At 40.0% G+C, this 18,860-nt stretch overlaps 1 protein-coding gene across 1 annotated transcript in view; it reads left to right on the plus strand.

The window, feature by feature from the left end:
• The window catches only part of cntn3a.1 (contactin 3a, tandem duplicate 1), a 224,685-nt gene that overhangs the window by 100,939 nt on the left and 104,886 nt on the right, over nt 1-18,860 (plus strand). The window lies entirely within an intron of this gene.

The raw sequence follows: 18,860 nt of genomic DNA on the forward strand, positions 1-18,860 counted from the left end.
TCGCAGAGGCAGCAGTCTAAGCAGGGACTCCCAGACTTCCCTCACCCCAGACACGTCCTCCAGCTCCTCCGGTGGGACCCCAAGACGTTCCCAGGCCAGCCGAGAGACATCGTCCCCCCAGTGTGTCCTGGGTCTTCCCCGCGCCCTCCTCCATACATTAGCAGTGAAAATAATATAATATGTAAAGTTTTACCGCAACCTAAATATTCTTCTCGAACGATTACAGTGGTCCCTCGTTTATCGCGGGGGTCACGTTCTAAAAATAACCCGCAATAGACGAAAAACCGCAAAGTATCAGCTTTATTTTTTACTTTATTCTATATGTTTTTGGCTGTAAAACCCCTCACCACACACTTTATACACTTTTCTCACACAGGCATTAACATTTTCTCACTTTTCTCTCTTGTTTAAACACTCTCAAAGTTCAAACCTTCGTAGGCGTCTTTGTCGGTGCAGAACGTTTCATCGACATCGCGGGTTTCTTCGGGGAGAAAACAAATTGCAAACATACAGCACTTAAGAGTCACACTGCAATCCAACATTTATATAAATTTGTCTGAACACATTCTGTACTGTACAGGAGACACGGCACGGAGGAGACTGAACAATGGACTAAAAAAATCAGCGAAAAAGCGAGGCCGCGAAAGGTGAACCGCGATATAGCGAGGGACAACTGTACATTTGTTTTTTTGTTTTGTTTTTGCAATAGTAGCAAAATCCCTGCTGCTTCCTACATGCTGCTGTTTTTGAGCCGGGCATATGTGTGGGCAGCTATGTATTTACCCTGGTGCGAGGACCCCTTCCCCCGAGGTCCACTGAGGTACGTTTGAATGGCTGTTTTGCAAGTTCGACTGAAAGTTAGTGAGCTTAAGTTTATGTAAAGTCTTGGGCGTCATGAACACAGGAAGATGATTGTTTTGGGAAAGACGGTGAGACTCCAAATAGCCTATTACTTAGTTGTTCCTCTAATGGACCTGACATGGCAGGATAAAACAATGAGGCAGGACGGTTATATAAGACATAAAGGATATATATCTGAACACAGCACGGTGAGTCAGCGCATTAAAATGTCGGGTTTTGATTGGTGGCTTTTTCTTTCACAATCAGCCATTGGCGAGGCTCCCGTGAACGTTTAGGCTCCCGTGGATGTTTAGGCTCCTGTGAACGTTTAGGCTCCTGTAAATGTTTAGGCTCATGTGAACGTTTAGGCTCCTGTAGACGTTTAGGCTCCTGTGAACGTTTAGGCTCCCGTGAATGTTTAGGCTCCCGTGGACGTTTAGGCTCTTGTGAATGTTTAGGCTCCTGTGAACGTTTAGGCGTCTGAATGTTTAGGCTCCCATGAACGTTTAGGCTCCCGTGAACGTTTAGGCTCCCGTGAACGTTTAGGCGTCTGAATGTTTAGACTCCTGTGAATGTTTAGGCTCCTCTGAATGTTTAGGCTCCTCTGAATGTTTAAGCTCCTGTGAACGTTTAGGCTCCTCTGAATGTTTAGGCTCCCGTGAACATTTAGGCTCCCGTGAACGTTTAGGCCTCTGTAAATGTTTAGGCTCCTCTGAATGTTTAGGCTCCTCTGAATGTTTAGGCTCCAGTGAACGTTTAGGCCTCTGTAAATGTTTAGGCTCCTCTGAATGTTTAGGCTCGTATGAACATTTAGGCTCCTCTGAATATTTAGGCTCCCGTGAACGTTTAGGCCTCTGTAAATGTTTAGGCTCGTCTGAACGTTTAGGCTCCTGTAAATGTTTAGGCCTCTGAACGTTTAGGCTCGTCTGAATGTTTAGGCCTCTGTAAATGTTTAGGCTACTCTGAACGTTTAGACTCCTGTGAACGTTTAGGCCTCTATAAATGTTTAGGCTCCTGTGAACGTTTAGGCTCCTGTGAACGTTTAGGCTCGTCTGAATATTTAGGCTCGTCTGAATATTTAGGCTCGTCTGAATATTTAGGCTCGTCTGAATGTTTAGGCCTCTGAACGTTTAGGCTCTTGTGGATGTTTAGGCTCCTCTGAATGTTTAGGCTCGTCTGAATGTTTAGGCTCCTGTAAATGTTTAGGCCTCTGAATGTTTAGGCTCCTGTAAATGTTTAAATGTCTCACATTAGTAATAAACCACAGTCGATAAACCACATTTGCTGGACGACTGAACGGCCAGTGAACGAGTCGTGACTTGTAACTCGTGACTCGTGAGTGCGTATCGTACCGGCAAATTAATATGCAAATTTACACAAAGTCTCCCCTAATAATGTATGCAAATTTACTTTATGTTACTCAACTGTTCTAGTGCCCCCAGTTTGTCCTTTGTGAGGTGGACAGTACTCAGTTACTCTAGTAGGCTACATTTACTTGAGTAACCCTTTGTAAAATGAAATTATAATTGTCTTCTGACACTAAAAGTTTTGGTTGAAGCACGACTTTGTACTTCAGCGTAAGTAGCCATTAATATTTTAAAGTGTACTATTACTTGAGTACAACTTTTGGCTTTTGCCCTACCCACCTCTGTGTTTTATAATGTATATATAAGCTCACTTTGGCCAACAGGGACTTGGAGCGTAAATATTATACGAGAAACTTATAAAACAATGTTAAAATATATAAGTGTATCTAATGCGAAATAATATGAGGGAATGTTTGTGTGAGAGCTTCGTATTTGCATAGTAAAACTGTTAGAAGTTTACCAATATGTGGCAGTATTTCAGAATATTGTAACGTACAAGTAAAACGCGATGAAGTAGAAGTATTTGTAGTATAAATTAGTGGTAGTAGTTGTAGCCGCAGAACGGTAGAAGAGATAACAGCTCCCTGCACCTTTTCTTTTTGTAGACTTCACTCTCTCTGTAGAGGTTTGTCCTGACCGATCCTTCAACAACGCCTCTGGGCTTCCTCTTGAGCGGTGGGCGAACGCAGTGCGGCGCCCAGAGACCCAGCTCCAGATCTTGAGCCAGGATCAGTTAGTTATTGAAGTAGTTGTGCTTCAGAAAGAGAAAGATGCACCAATTTAATACCACTAAAAACCAGAAAGAAGTAATTACCGCCATATCAGCAGCAGCTTACGTAACTACTGTAATTTATGTATCGTGATAGTTCAAAATCTGACTCGTGAACACTCAGTAGGTTTGTAGAAGGTAGTTATTCCACAGAAAGGAACCGTGGGGATCCTCTATACGTTGAAGGACAGCTTAAACCATAGTAATCCTCTTGCATAGGTCAGCCATTCATAACCTACCAATTTGAGCGAGAGTGCGGTCGTCAAATGAAAAGGTTAGTGGCACCAGAGCAGCCAGAGAAGTGAAGGCCAAGTGAGACAGCCGTACTGCTTTAGTCAATCACGAAAGCGATATCTATAAATCTGCACAACTCATTGTCATAAGAAAATGGAACATGAAATGGTTCCAGATGTCACGGCTCATGTAATGGACGGTATAGCCTATTTAGTTTTTGCATTAGCAGCTATCTTATTACATCTCATTATCTGGTTAGGTTTCTTTAATTGCACATTTGTACGCTAACATTTATTTGCCTGACTTTTTGGCATCATCAGCAAACGTCCGGTTATAATTATACACTGCCCGGCCAAAAAAAAAGTCGCCACTTGGATTTAACTAAGCAAATATGTGGGTGTTGCTGCAGTTGGTCCGGTCTAGGTTCAGCAGAATGAGGTCAGCTGACACCTGAATATACTGAATGACCAGGTTATTCCATGAGTGGATTTTTCTTCCCTGATGACACGAGCATATTCCAAGATGACAATGTCAGGATTCATCGGGCTCAAATTGTGACAGAGTGGATCAGGAGCATGAGACATCATTTTTACACATGGATTGTCCACCACAGAGTCCAGACCTTAACCCCATTGAGAATCTTTGGGATGTGCTGGAGAAGCTTTGTGCAGCGTCAGACTCGACCAGCATCAATGCAACATCTTGGTGCAAAATTAACGCGGCACTGGATGGAAATAAATCTTGTGACGTTGCAGAAGCGAAATCGAAACAATGACACAGCGAAATCAAAGTTAGACCTTTTTTTTTGTTGGTGGTGACTTTTTTTTGAGTATTTTTAAGTCCAGTATTGTTGCGTGGGATCCTGAACACACACTTCTTCAATACGTTACAAAGATGTGAGTGGATTTTTCCGTTTTCAAAAGGGGCGTGACTGACCAGTGGATTAGCTCTGTCGTTCTCAAACAAAAACCCAAATCTTGACTGCACAATCACTTTTGACCGGGTTTGAAACGCAGCGGACGACTTGAGGATCGAACTAATATCAATCTGTACAAAAAAATACACAAAAATATCCTTGCTAGCTGTAACGCTATAAGACGAACCTTAATTTGTCCAACAACAACAAATAAGAACAACAAAACCAAGATAAATATAAATACTATAACTTAATTGTTGATATAAATTCTGCTTCTAAACTCTTGCCACAACAATAGTAAAACCCTGTGACCTTAAGAATCGCCGTTGTGACATGTTTAATAACGGCTCTAGGACATTTAACTGGTCCCTCAGTTGCCAGGGTAACTCCATTGATTATAATTGCGGTAACATTTTGTTTTGCTTTTTTTTCCCCTCCTACTTCTAGAAATAGCATATAGGCCTGTACTAAACTGCACTGCACTCTATCTCAGAGGTAAGTGTATGGCGTGTACCAGCGAAATATCAGGAAATGGACATTATTTTACCGTATTTTTGAACGAAAACAAATTCTCGGACAACGGCACAGTGTACCATATGTGGATAAATTGCGTTTATTTATACCAGCGCTCATCATTTCCCTCTTGTTGTGACGGACCATTGCTATTCCCGGTTGGTCTAAGTCTGATCTATCCCCCAGCGATATTTCGGCCACGTGTCACCATAGATTATCCTGACACGAATCGAGAAGCGTTTTTATTTCTTTCATTTCTATTTAAGCTACATGCAAAAACGAAAAAGCCAGACCGGCCGTACGAAAAGACTAGCGCAGTAAATTCCGTTGAAATTGGGTATTTAAAGGGACATTTTCAGACTTGATGATGTAAAATGCGTGCTCTCATAAACACTGACAGGACATCGTTCTCCATCACCAGACAGAAGCGTCAGACGAGCCTCACCTGCCCTTTAAAGGATTTCAATTCCCCATGCATGATTCAGGAAGCCATTATTTCATTTTAACTCTGCCTCAAACCACAAGACAGCTCCAGGAAGTGGGATACTGCGAATACTGCCCCCGAGGTCTAACGCGTACAAAGAACTAGCAAAGACGTGATTGCAGGATTTAATATATGACTTAACTTTCAATCTAATTTCATTTATTGTTGTATTGCTCAGTAGCACAACATTCGTCACCTTAAAGAGATTCACAAGATTTGATGGAAGAAACGGAAACACTTGGAAGCTCAAACGATGAAACGGTAAATATCACTAAAAGAAAATAATATTCCAGGCACAGTACCTGATTCTTACAATACAAACAAAATATAATTATTGTATTTTCCGGACTATAACTCGCACTTTTTTTCGTATATCTGTTATGTAACGGTTGATTCTACATGTTGCAGTTCACTTGTTTGACCACTAGATGCTGCTGCTGTGTTTGTAATACCTGTAAGAAAGAAATATTTAAAATTAAATATGCCTTTATTTATTTCCTCTTCATTTATAAAACCATAAAGGTGATAATTTTTCATTTGGAACAATATTGTAAATGTTTAGTTTATCATAAGTCTAGTTTAAGGTCGTGAAAACTACTTCCTGTTTTCCAGTTCAGCCTTTTACGCTAATGTGAAGTCTTACCCAACAGAGCACTATTTAAGAAACAATTGAGAAATAAAATATAAAGTTTTCGGTTTACTGGTTTGTTTACTAGCCGAACAAAGTGGTGTGTGTATATTTTCCGTGCGTTCATGTGCAGTTTTGTGTGTTTATGTAACATGACGCAGAGCTTTTGTTATATTTGATGTGTTTGCTCGTTCTACGGTGTGAACTGTGATGAAGTAAGACCACAGTAAACATCAGTGAAAACATCTCTTGTGTTTGTGGACAAGCCGCACATGTGACATTAGTGTAGCGTATCTGATTAACTGTTAATATCTTACATAAACATACCAGACAGTTTGTTGCTGTACTGATATTCAGCCTGTTGTTCTCTGTTGTTTGCCTTTAAAGATGAAATGTCTGCTCTTTGTCTCGGATTTTGTAAAATAAATTTCCCCAAAAATACGACTTATAGTCCAGTGCGACTTATGTTTTTTCTTCATCATTACGCATTTTTTCACTGGTGCGACTTATACTCCAGAGCGACATATCGTCTGGAAAATACTGCACTTCATTTTAAACCGTTTGCAGTTGTCCAAAGTTATTCTCACTTTCCTACCGCATTACAGCATCCCAATTATTCACCATGATGAGTTTCTAAGTGTGTGTTGTTTTTTTTTAACTTTCAACAGTCAGGATTGGGTGCAACTAGCATGCTAAGAGCACTCCAGCACTACTTCCTGGTTTGGCAAGAAGAAAAATGCATTATACGTAGATACAGACACCACGTAATGATGTGTTTTTAACCCCAAGAGCTGCTTTTACAATATCTATACTCGGGAAAAACAACATTTACTCATTTCATGTTGTTTTAACATTAATTTTTTTTTAGTAAGAACTATAATTGGCCACATTTTTATATAGCGCTTTTCTACCTTCACTCAAAGCGCTGTACACCAAGGAACCGCTCACCCATTCATACACTACTACGCAGACACTGGGGACGAGGTGGGTTAAGTGCCTTGCCCAGGAACACAACAACAGCACTCATCTGTGGGAGCTGTGAGTGAGTGGATCTAACTGCTAACTGCTCAATGTTTAAGTCAGGATTTGAGCGGGATTTGAACCCCCAACCTCACCGCTGACCCCCAATCTGACCGCTCAACCAATGGCGTTTATGTCGAGAGCGGGATTTGAACCCCCAACCTTCAAATAGATTACGAATTAGCGCTCTGCATGACAAAATAAAAGCAAAGAGTTTTTAAAAGTACTTTGGTATTTGAAATATCACTTCACCTACTTTCCACAGATACGTCTTATTAATGTTTTTGAGTACATCACCCTCCTTTGTACTTCCAGTGTCTCTATATACCACGTCTCCTTTGAACCAGCCTGAATAGCAGTGGTTAGTCCAGGACCTAATGCGTCTGACCTGCTTTTCCTAATGGAACGCAGCCTTTTTAGACTTACTCAGGGCTGAAATCACTTGTTCTGTCTCCAGTCCATCTCCCCCAAAACACAGTGCACTGGCGGGACTCTAACAACATACATGCCTGCCAGGGGTTTGAGCAGCGAGCGTGACCCGGGCCACTCCACAGTGAGCCGCCTCTGTGCCGTGAATACAGATGCTCCCGGGTCTAACGGGGCCACTTAACGCTGCTCGGATTATACTTAAAGGGCCCGTTTTACGCTATTTTCTGTTCTGTTATTATAATGTTGTTTCCTCATCACAAACAGACCTGGGGTTGTGTTTTGTTTCATTCACACATGTTTAACGCACAAATCCTGCATATTTAGGCCGTTTAGGAGTTCTTCTCTCAAACAGAAAACACTCTGTTCTACCTTGTGATGTCACGTGGTGAAACAGGAAGTGCTCCACTGTGTTTTTAAACTTCATACAGCTTCACTAGAATCATTTGGATCATTTCAGCTGTGGAATTTCCAATCTCTACTGAACTGAAGAGAACAGAATTGAGCATTTTGAGCTTTAGGGATGTAGATGAACTAATAATAATGCAGGATAACTCAAACATGCGTGAACGAAACAAAACACAACTCCAGGTAAAGCGTCATATTGTGATTCACTGCTTCTGTTTCATTTTCAAAACTGAACCCCAACCTCTCCTGCTATTGGTCAGTCGGTGTCATGTTCGGAGTGATGGACAAGTGATTTGCACAAATAACAGTGTCAAATAACTCAGAAGAATTTGGTAGTTGCAGTTGCAGTGATTTTTACTGTCTTAAAAGTCCAGTTATGACCTTTGCACTCTTTATTGCTAGAGCTGTGTTAAGTGTTACGTAAGTGGAAAGACTCTGCATCTCCCCCAGGCACAATGGATAAAACACATAAGGTCTTATATGGATTTGGAAAAAACCCATACAAGACATTATAATTTGGGATTTATTACACATCTTTATAAATGATATTTTAATATTCTTAATTTTTTTTTTTTATTTTTTTCATTTTATTATTTTTATTATTATTATTATTATTATTATTATTATTATTATTAATACAATAACAATATAGCATTTCTCTTCTGTGCAGCTGGTCTGTAGTTTGTTGTTTTGTGTGTGTGGGTGAGGTAATTTTGTTAATTTTGTTATGTTATTTGTAAAAAAAAAAATCATACAAAATAAGTATTATACACTTCATTGAAACTTTGCCTAATAAAAAGACCTTTGAAAAGAAAGAAAAGTCCAGTTATTCCTCACTTATCTTTTCGCATTATGAGCTTCCTAGTTTTTCACACTGATGAGTTTATTCGTCCTTTTCGCAACTTTCAAGGACAGAGCAGAGTTTTTCCGTGACTCCAGCAAACGACTCCGGCAAATGACCTAAATCGTGCCCTCAGAAGTTAGAACTGTGCGTTGATGCTATTCGTCCCTTGTCCATCATAAACACTCTTTCACTCAGCCCTTTGTTTCATAACCGGTGATGAATTTTAAACCCATCACTGTACCCAGGCCATCGCTCTATCAGAAGAACCACACTGTATAAAATGTATTTAAACGGCACTACGACGATAGACTGACTGAATATCGCTCTTGCTTTTTGAACTTTGATACAGGAACCTTTAATACAAGATTGTCCACGTCTAAAAACGGACTTTTACTTCCCAAAAATGGAATACAGTTGTCCCTCACTATATCAGTTCACCTTTCGTGGTCTAGCTGTTTCGCAGATTAACTTTTTTTTTTTTGTAAAATTTTTCATGCTTTTTTACACCGTATGAGCGTGTGCATTGTGTTCTTTGTCCTGATTGGCTGTTGGACTGTAGACCATTGTCCATCCGTCTCCTCCGTGCCGTGTCTCCTGTACAGTACAGAATGTGTTTGGCCAAATTTACATAAACGTTGGATCGCAGTGTGACTCTGAAGTGCTGTACGTTTGCAATTCGTTTCCTCCCCGACAAAACCCACAATGTCGAAGAAACTTTCTGCACCGACAAAGGCGCCTACGAAGGTTTGAACTTTGAGAGAGTTTAAACGAGAGAGAAATGTGAGAAAATGTTAATGCCTGTGTGAGAAAAGTGTATAAAGTGTGTGGTGAGGGGTTTTACAGCTGCAGAACATATAGAATAACTGTAAAAAATAAAGCTGATACTTCACGGATTTCACTTATTGCAGGTTATTTTTAGAACGTAACGAGGGACCACTGCACATTTCAAGGACGCGCACCACTGGACACATCGGTGCCACTAATGCACTTTAATAATCCGCTGATGAACTTTTAAAATCGCATCTGCTTCTGTTTTGAATGTTTTAAATGAACCTACGCAGCTCGTATTTACTTTGTTTTCGTTTGTATTGTTCTAGGATTTAAGGGCGCTCATGAAAGAGACACGACGGCTCTGTCTTTGGCTCTCTCTGTATAAATAAAGATAAATAAAAATGCAAACAGATGGCAGTGTCTTGCATGTTATTTTTAGACAAAACGTGAAAGTTGATGACTATTTTTTATTCATTTTCATCCCTTTCCGGTCATTAAAATGCAACGCGAATACATTCCTACCATCTAAAGCGTATCTAATGTTTATTGAGAGCACTTCCATTCCAAAGTTTGCAGACGGTTTCCTCTTGAGTGCAGCGTGGGCCTGTTGTGCCGTAGCTGTCCTTGGCCTGTCATGTTTTATTTCTCTGCTCTGCTCAGATCATTAAGAGGGGATTGATGCTGCCTGTTCATTATACAGGAGCTAAATGGAACCACAATGAAAATGTGCCAGTCACTGTCACTCACCATTGCATTATTCCATTACTGCTTATCCGCAAAGAGCTCTTAAGTCAAATCATCGTACACAACCGCCGAGCTTCCCCACTTCCTATTTCCTGCTTCCTAATTCCCACCATAAATCTTTTACTAATCTATTACCTCTTATTTGCTGTTGTTCCACTTTGTTGCACTCTGCACCTTTAGAAGATATACTTTTAAAAACACATTAAAAATACATAGAGCTGTTAGGAGCGAGCTGGGATTTATTATGAGAGGGGAGAGGGGAGATTACTTTCGCCTCCCGGAGTGGGCTGTGGCTCGTGAACACAAGCGGTGTAAAAAACTGCTGCGTCAGGTTTTAACAGCAGTACAAACAACTACTTTAATGATGATAAGTACTTGTAAATAGATGGTGAGGCGCTGCTGGTCTCGATTCTGTGTTTTGTTTATGTTCGGAGAGACGGGAGCTCGGTCGGTTGGAGCATTTGTCCGGTTATGCGAAGGTTGGAGGTTCAAATCCCGCTCTCGACGTCAACATCATTGTGTTTTAGTAGCTTCTTTTTATACTTTTATACTATTTTTATAAGTATCTTTAAACAGCAGACCACAAAACAATCCAGAGCAGCTAGATCAGGCATGCCCAAACTGTGGCCCGTGGACCAAATGCGGCCCTCAGACTAATTTCTCTCGGCCCTCAAGCTTCCAGATGAATTCGCCCCTATTACTTTAAACAGTACTTTTTACTGTACATTTCTGAAAATCTACTTTAACAAGCCCATATCAAATATTTAACGTGTCGTATTGAGGATGTAGCATGAATAAACGTCTAATGGTTCAGTCTAACTTGTAATAACAACACAGATTTGAAGTATTCACTGTATTGGCGATCAGTCTATGGCCCTCAATCGGCCCTCAGCTTTGTCTGCCCTTAATGAGAAAAGTTTGGACCTCGCTGATCTAGAGAAAGCTGCAGAAACAATACAGTACAAGTATGGTGTATTCCAATAACAGACATAATCAAATCCCCATTTTTTTTAATTTTTTTTTTATGTAACAAACCCATTTCTCTCCAATAACTTTTACATCTGTCAGCAGAAAGTCTCAGTGAAAAGGTCAGTCTCTCCATGACATATATCTCGTTGACAACCTGAATCCAGTCTGTGATTGTAGGTACATCCTTACACAACCACTCCCGGGTCATGGCCAGGTTATTCTTCGTTCCAGGTAATAATATTGACGAAAGATATTTGTCAGATCTCTGTTACGCCAATAGACTTCAGTAAATCCTCACGTCGAGCCACGTAAGGTTTAGTTTGTGTTGACAGTTTGGACTAGCGCTCTTCCTCGGAGTTGCCACGTGATGTTGCTGTGATGTGTCCGGTCAGCTGATTTAAACAGGTTTTGGCGCCATCTGCAGTCCGACTTCTTTAAAACCGTATCCCAGGTGTGTGAGACTAAAAAGACCCCCTCGTCCCGGTTTAAAGTCTCATTGGCACGTTTCTGTCTTCTGTAATCCAGTGAAAAGGTTCAAAATGTCCTCTGTCTCAGTGATGTTTGCTCCGTCCCAGTCCATGATGTGGTTCTCTCTTTTACAAAGGTCAGAAATGTCCAAGAAGTCCAAACTGTCAGGTATGAAAACAAACTAAACATTGGTCTGAAAAACGAATCTATTAAAATAAATTAGACCAGATGAACCTCATTGGATCAAAGTCCAATGAGGTTCATCTGGTCTAATTTCAGAGAACATCAGAGAACCACTGACCCACAGGTTGGCGGTGCGATTCCAGCTCTCACAGATGAATGCTGTTATTGTGTCCTTGGGCAATACACTTAACCCTCCGCAACCCCAGTGTCTGCGTCATAAACTGTATAAAAAAGTGGATTAAGTGCAGTCAAATGAAGCTCATCGAGGCTAGCAGTTATAGCGGCGAATTTGGAGCCAAGTTGCATATTTGGAATTCCGACCACGAGTATCATAGCAACCAAAGAGCCAATCCGGAGCGAAGCTGTTGAAGGTAACGCCCCACACCGCTGGTTTAGCAGGGAACGGGTGAGAGCTTAGCAACGCTGTCAATCAAACCTGTTGCTAAGGCGAGAGAGGGCGACCTCGGGCAAAGAAAGCGCTTGATTTGTCTTTTATGAATGTTCATATCTTGAGTTACGGACACAATAGTGAAATAAAAACACCAGGATCATGTAGAGCGGGTTAATACAAACGTTTAAGACCAAAAATGACGAGTCTGACGCGGCTAGCGGGTTAGCTATGTCCATTTATATCAACAGTCTATGATGTGTGTGAATGGGTGAGTGGTTCCTTGATGTAAAGCGCCTTGAAAGTGGAAAAGCGCTTATTATTCTTTGTTTCATGTTGCACGATTTCGCCGAAACACTTTTCTAGTTTGTGAATTTTAGTCTGTGACAATAAAACTTTCTGATTATGATTTTGGGCATCACATATAACAGTGACAGCCTGTCTGGAAAAATTGATAGTAGCATTTTAGCATTTTCACCAAGTTTCTTTTACTGAATAGGACAGGACTCATTTAAAACACATTACAAGTCACATTTGGTTTTGCAGAATATCGTTGACGAATAGAAGCATCAAAATCTGTCAGTCCAAAGCAAAACTACCCAGTTCTGTGTTTTCTGGCAAATTCAGAGTGATATTTCTTTGTCATCCGTTGTGTCTCAAGTTTGGTCGAACAAATCAGATCACACCTGAAACGAAGGAGCTCATTGGTCACCTGTGATTTACCAATAAAATCAAACTTGTCTCACCTTAGATCAGGGGCGTCGAACTCATTTTCACTGAGGGTCACTAAATGTAACCAAATGTCACGTAAAATAAATGTAACTACTTTTTAACTTTCTTTATTTATTGCTTATTCAAGTTGCAGATATTAGATGTCTGTGTAACTGTGTGTCCCCAAATTAACTGACATTTTTAAAAGTGTGTATCAGGACTCAGCCATAATAGAGCGAGTTTCACTGATGTGTGTTTTTTGGTTGTGGCTTTTGTGAACATATTCTGCTGTGATTATGGCCTTTTAATTATAGGACAATTTGTTGTTTTTCTTGAAGGCTAACTTTTGCGTACTTAGCTCTGTGTTTGGTGTCAAAATGCCGACGTAGATTGTTCTCTTTCATAACACAAAAAACATACAGGTTTCCTCTTCCTGAACATTTTGGGATCATTATTTGCAAATATTTGTTGGGAAAATCTCATTAGTTTATTAAAGCAGCATAGATTTATTTTAGAATGACAGTCATGCCTTTTAATTTACCTTCTCGCGGGCCACATAAAATGATGTGGTGGACCGCGTTTTGCCCCCAGGCCTTGAGTTTGACACATGTGCCTTAGATTAACATTTTAGTGCTTTGCTCATTTGTTCTGCAGAAATCCGCCATGTTTTTCTTCCCCCTGTGATATTTTTTTCCCTTTGCGTGGTCCCTAATTGGCTAATCCTCCTGTCAATTACACTCATAACGTGGAAAGTCACCGTTAAACCGACTCACATCTTCGTAAAGTATTGAAAAAATGCGTATTCTGGATCTCAGGTTTTAAAAAATTGGCATTACGTTCTCCCCAAAAAACACTATCTAAGCAAAAGTGAACTTGTTATTATTAAGAACGACTCGTATCTGGTTTTATTGTTCAATTTCCTTCGAATCGAAATATATAATTACAAACATAACGGGGTCCAAAGTGAATCTGAAAGCATAATAATGATGACGGAGCGCGACAAAGGAGGCGGGAGCGGTAAAAGCATTACAGGCGACAGGTGCGATTGTGGCAGCGAACAGGGAGGATCTCAGGGTCACAATGACTCCTCACTCACACACCTGCGCTGACAATAGCAGATCTGCAAGTGCCAAAGAACACGAACACATACCAGCTTTCAGTATTCAGCGTTTATTGAACCCAGAGGTGCAGCGCAGTTACAGTTACGCAGTTATAATTACCTGCTGGATTACGTTTTTGAAGAAATTGTACTTCGCAGAGGAGTTTTATTGCATTATACTTTCTTTTTTTTTTACTTTTACTTGAGTAGTTTTATTTTGAAGTAACAAAATTCTGAATATAAAGGGAAAAAAAATGAAATGTTGACCATGTCTTATTCTGTCCTGCTCATTTTTGCCTCTAAATCCTTCAAAAAATGTAATTACTTGTGGTGGAACTTCACATTAAACAGGAATCTCATTAATTTCAATGGAGAATTTGACAAAAGTTGCTGCTAAAATCTGATTTATGTGAAATTGTTCTATGTTCATGTGACCAGACACGAGATTATAACACAAGTTTGCACCAGTTTTCAAAAGTTTGCACATGTGACAAAGAAATGGCTAATATCAGAGCAAGTTTGCAGTCATTAGTGAATGTGTATGAAAGAAAGAGGATTTGTATATCTGAAATTGAGCGATTATGCGTGTGTGAAGTGGATGTTTTTGGAAATGTCGTATTTGAGTGGTGAGATTTGTTGTAAAAATATGGTACATACGTCAAATACAAGTCTTTCATGCACCTACACCAAACTGTTCCTCTTATTTAACATCAGCCTGTGCAGGAACGACACGTGCAAATTTGTATTTTCGCTATAACCTGGCAACGTACGTCTGTCCTGTTTTTATTTTGTTTTTTTAGGTCAATGTATTGTTGTGCACTGTCCCTGTCCAAATAAAACCATACGCTTTAAAACACTTCTGTAAAACAACCCAAATGACGATGGCGGCGCCCACGGCAACGTCTGGAATAATGTGGATAGATATATGTTGGCGTCTTTTCCATTTGAATAATTTATGTCGAGAAGTATAATTGTACCATAGATAATAAAATGAACTCCAAATGATTTGTGTTGGACTAACAAAACATATTCAATCAAAAACGTGGCATTCTTTTCAATTTTTTTGCTCAATTTTGGCTTCAACTCAAGTTTTGGTCACTTGTTGGCAGTATAAAACAAGTACAAAGTATGTGTTTACTAGACTTGATCTGGGTTAGAGTTGCTTCTTTCTATTTTTTCTTGTGATTTACTCTTTCGAACTACCAGAATTTGTGAATTACCTGATATTTTGTCAGGTTACATCATCTTAAAATTAGTTTGAAATGGTTTGCAGTGGTCAAAAAGCTGTTCTTCACTTATCTTTAGCAAACCGAGCGTCCCGATTCACCGCAATTTAGTGCTTTTTATAACTTCCACAGACCAGAGCGGAGTTTGCTGCGATGCTAAAGCTAACAACAACTAGCTTACGTCCACTTCCGGATCATCGGACAGTGAAAATGCTGTATAATTACCGTAGATTTCGGACTATAAGCCGCTAATTTTTTACCCACGCTTTGAACCTTGAGGCTTATACAACAGTGCGGCTAATTTATAGATTTTTACAGCCTAACGGCCACTGGGGGGCACTCTAACAGTAAATGCAAAAGTGAGACATGGGGAAAGATTATGAACTGATGCTTTTCAGACAGTTAAAAAAAAAAAGAAAAAAGAAAAAAAGTCCTAAATTTAAAAAGTTCCTAAATTTAAAAAAAGAAAAAAAAAACCTGTGTACCATCTGTCTGTGTAAATATCACATGTTACAACACAAAAACCTGCGGCTTATATTCAGGTGCGGCTTATATATGTACAAAATGGATTTTCTTTTCAAATTTAGCTGGTGCAGCCTATATTCAGGTGCGCTTTATAGTCCGAAATTTACGGTAAATGCAGACAGCACTCAACACAGTATATCTGTCCTGAGGCGAAAATACATGGCAAAAACCAGACACAAGCCCTTAAAGCGACTGCATATTTAAGAAGTACATTTTTGTCTATCCTACCGTCCTGAAATAGTGCAAGGCCAGCGGATCTATACCTCCTTTGACTTCTTGGACTCTTCGGCATCCAAAAGTCTGGAGACTTGGCATCACAGGCCAACTCACGTTTCAATTATTCCCTCCACTGTAGTGCCGAGTCATCGCTTAGACAAGTTTTTACCATCGGCCAAGATTGCTTTTGGGACAGGGATGCAATATGGTCCAGGGCAATCTATCCTTGTGTCAATATGTCAAAACACTAGCATTCTTTTTCTTATAATCTTGCTGATTGTTAGTGCTAAACTCTCTCGCCACACTCCATTTGATTCGCAGTATAGACTTTGCCAAAAGCTTGTTATCCCCGTGATGAATCGAATACTGGGCATATTGAAAATGGGTATTATGCCACCGCATCTAGTCCTAAATGTGTTATCTATGGCTCATTTAAAAGTTTAGTGCATTGAAGCGAACTCACTCCTATCCCATTGTGAGAAAGTTAGAGAAACCACGTGCTGCTTTTGTCTGTATGTTCTACTTTTTCTCCATTCTCGCGTAGAGTCAGATGAGATCATTTCATTCTACAGTGCAATTTAAGTGCGTTTTCTTTGATCAAATATTCTAATACTTGTTTTGTGCAAAGAATAATGTTGGTGGTTTTGGTGTTGGGGAAAAATTACAGTTCCAGATGAAAAGTAATCAATTTGTGAAGCCCGGTGAGTGTTGAAATACAGAAGAAGGTTGATTGTTTGTTACAGCATATACAGATTTGACAGGGCCCAGACTGGTAGCCGTTGGGCGTCCCGAGTCTCTCCTACTCCGTCCCCCAGTCTAAGTCCCCCGAGCATCTCAGCTGAGTATTTATAGCAGATTGACAAAGCTACATACATGAGATAATGGAGGAAAGGACAAGACGACAAAGGCTGTCCTGGAGAACGGAGACAGAGCCTTCACACATGTTCATGTCTGGTCTGGGTCTGACACAATGACACAGATCAAATGCTTTTAAAGACGCACCATGAGGATATTTTCTTCGCTCTAAACTATTTGAAATGAGCTTCATCACTTTTAATAAACAATGAACCAACAACTGATAGAAAGTGTCATCATCAGAAACTTTGAGGGACACGTGGGTGGAGGTGCATCCGTGTGGAGGTGCATCCGTGTGCTGCTTTTGTCTACATGTTCTTGTTTTTCATACAAAAGGTTGGAGCACAGGTAGATAATTTTGTTCTACATCTCCATTTCGATGTGTTTTCTTTGCCTAAGCATCATACCTGTTTTGTGCAATGAATGATATTGGTGATTTTGATTTCTCCAAAACTTGTAGTAACATCAAACGATCATCAAAGTCCACTGTTTCCTGGATGTTTACACTAAAGACCGCTCTTAACCTCAACCATCACCGATTTGTGCCTCATCTTAAGCAGATCCAGAGCCTACAGCAACACATTTAATCACAAAGAGATTTAGTTTATCCGTGAATGTCTCTGAAGTGTTTCGCTTTAAACTATTTGAAATGAGCTTCATCACTTTTAATAAACAATGAACCAACAGCTGATAGAAAGTGTCATTAAGTCATTTATACATCAGAAAATAATGACAAATGGTGAGTGACATGTGGGTTGAGGTGCGTCCGCGTGCTGCTTTTGTCTGCATGTTCTACCTGTGCTCCAACATTTTGTATGAAAAACAAGAGCAGTTTGTTCTACAGCTGTGTTTTCTTTGACTACGCATCGTAATATCTGTTTTGTGTAATGAACGATATTGGTGAATTTTTTTCCTTCTGAAACACAGAATTTACATTACAATTAAACTGATTAAACCAAGGCACATTGGCAGAGTGGTTAGTACTGATTAACAGGGTCGTTATACTTGTGTATCTAAAGGCACTGTACCTGATTTTTACTGTCTTAAAATGTGAAAAACGTCTTAATTTGAAATGTTTTCCCGTAGCTCAAAGTTATTTCTCACTTAATTTATCCATTCTGAGTATGGTGGTTCCTCATTTACGTTCTAAAAATAACCCGCAATAGGTGAAATCTGCGAAGTATCAGCTTTATTTTACAATTATTCTATGTTTTTTTGCTGTAAAACCTCTCACCACACACTTTATACACTTTTCTCACACAGGCATTAACATTTTCTCACATTTCTCTCTCGTTTAAACTCTCTCAAAGTTCAAACCTTCGTAGGCGCCTTTGTCGGTGCAGAACGTTTCATCGACATTGTGGGTTTTGTCGGGGGGAAAACAAATTGCAAACGTACAGCACTTCAGAGTCACACTACGATCCAACGTTTATGTAAATTTGGCTGAACGAGACACGGCACGGAGGAGATTGATGGACAATGGTCTACAGTCCCATAGCCAATCAGGATGCAGGACACAATGCACATTCATACTCTGTAAAAAACGCATGCAAAATTACACAAAAAAAATCCACGAAATAGCGACACCGCGAAAGGTGAACCGTGATATAGTTCGGGACAACTGTATCCTAATTATTCACTGTGATGACTTTATAAGAACTTTTCAAATTCTCAGACCAGCGCGGGGCTTGGCCATGAGAGTAAAGCTAACAACAACTAGCATGCTAATAAACACTTTCCGATTATCCGACAATAAAGCACTTTATAATTAGATTTTTTGTACCACAAGACCCATAATATATCTGTTCTGGAGCAAGATACAAGGGGGAAAATGTGTTAGACGCCGTTTATTCTGTTTATTCTTTTGTTTTCTTTACTTCGTGTTACTCGCTGACCATGGCCGCATTCACATTCGCTCCAGTTTTCTCCCGGTTTGAGCCCAGTTTAGTCCTAACGTCGAACTGGTTTGGACTCTCTTGGGTTTACACACAAGCTTCTAGCAACTCATAACCAATTTTTTGACACAAATCATTTTCAAATCCCTCTTATCTAAACTAGCCCTGGCTCTGAGCACGTCTCTTTACACGACTGCACGCGTATAGGCTACACCGCAAACTGATTAGGCCGGTATTTCCCAACAGTATTTATGGTTCCTCATTGCCCCCATGTTGCTATAGTTACATTTGCATCCTCCAAAACACATCCAAGGCGTCGTTCTCCTTCCAACCTCACTACTCCATCACTGAAATAGTTATT

This window comes from Periophthalmus magnuspinnatus, chromosome 7 (assembly GCF_009829125.3).
Source record: "Periophthalmus magnuspinnatus isolate fPerMag1 chromosome 7, fPerMag1.2.pri, whole genome shotgun sequence".
NCBI classification, from domain to species: domain Eukaryota; kingdom Metazoa; phylum Chordata; class Actinopteri; order Gobiiformes; family Gobiidae; genus Periophthalmus; species Periophthalmus magnuspinnatus.